This window comes from Furipterus horrens, unplaced genomic scaffold (assembly GCF_987537825.1).
Source record: "Furipterus horrens unplaced genomic scaffold, mFurHor1.1.pri manual_scaffold_3, whole genome shotgun sequence".
Classification (NCBI taxonomy): domain Eukaryota; kingdom Metazoa; phylum Chordata; class Mammalia; order Chiroptera; family Furipteridae; genus Furipterus; species Furipterus horrens.
In genome coordinates this window covers 177,070,144-177,071,476 of record NW_028327173.1, presented here as the reverse complement: position 1 = coordinate 177,071,476, position 1,333 = coordinate 177,070,144, and positions in this window count along the sequence as shown.

The following is a 1,333-nucleotide window of genomic DNA, read 5'->3' as shown; positions in this document are numbered from 1 at the left end:
AATATCTGCTGTTTGCAGCCAGGCTGTTCTGGTGGGGGATTTGCAGTCAGCCCTGGAGAAGGAAGGCCACTCCCAGAGCCACCTTCCTCTTTTTCAAATGCCAGCAAGAAATTAATTCTACCAAAAGTGAATTCTGCTTTTCACTCCACCCCAGTGTGCCTGGCTCTCAAGGCTCCTGATGCCTACCCTACCTATTCTCTTTTCAACGATCAATCATTCCTTTCATCTCCTTGCAGCTGTAGACACTATCTTAACCAGGTGTGAAATGCAATTAAGAAATAATTCTGACCTCACAGTCTTCTCCTCTTTATAGCAATCTGATGGAGAGCAATTTCTAATCTTTCACATCAGTACTGTTCATGTGTCGTGACAGTAAATGTGGTCCTGTGCCTACATTTGTTAAGAAAGAAGCCGTGCACAGACCCAGGGGCAGACCAGCAGCATCAGAACAGATGATGCACCATCATAAACCGTGCTTGCCTGCCATCCAGCACACTCTTTGTGCCAGGTCTAAAGAACTATACGCTGACAGAAGAGATGCAACTGACACTTGTTGAATTTAACAAGCTGCTGGGAGTGATTTGCCAAGCCCTCCGCAGACTGGTTCTACCCACTCCATCACAGGGAGGAACTTGAGGTGAGAATTTCTGTTAGAAATGCTGATGAGATTATATAAATTAGTGGAGGTGGGTTTTTTTTATTTTTTATTTTTTATATTTTTGGACAGGGGAAGAGTTTTGTGGAAGACTTCAGAGCTTTCAAAGCCACCGAGCTCAGATTGCATACAAGTATAAAGGAATGCGCCCTCGTTCCCACAGGGCTCATGTTACGTCATGAAGCCAAAGAACTGAATTTCTTCTTTTCCACTTATTTTTGTTTTCAATCAGCCCAGCATAAACAAGTAAAGCTCCCATAGAAAAGGGATACTTATAAAGTATGAGATTATAGGACTAACCGGTATATTTCTGAGACACATAAGTATACTTGTGTTCACTGCTTTAAAAAATTCATATTATTATTAATTTTCTTGCTTGTTTTTATCAAATTGAGCAAGTTATCAATCAAGTACATTGGGCATAAATGGAAATATGGTGACCCTGGGAAGGACACAGAGCCATCTTATCACCCAGCATATCATTTTGGGGGCTATTCGTATGAATAATGTGAATATTGTTTTCCTCACAAGACAGAATTCAGTATTTCTGATTTTCTAAACTTTAGCTTTTTTTTTTTCTTTTAAAGTTTCAATGGAATTAATATGCCAGTGGCTATGTTTTAAAAATGTATGAATTATATTATGAAACTATATGAAATATTTAAGAAACAATGCTTG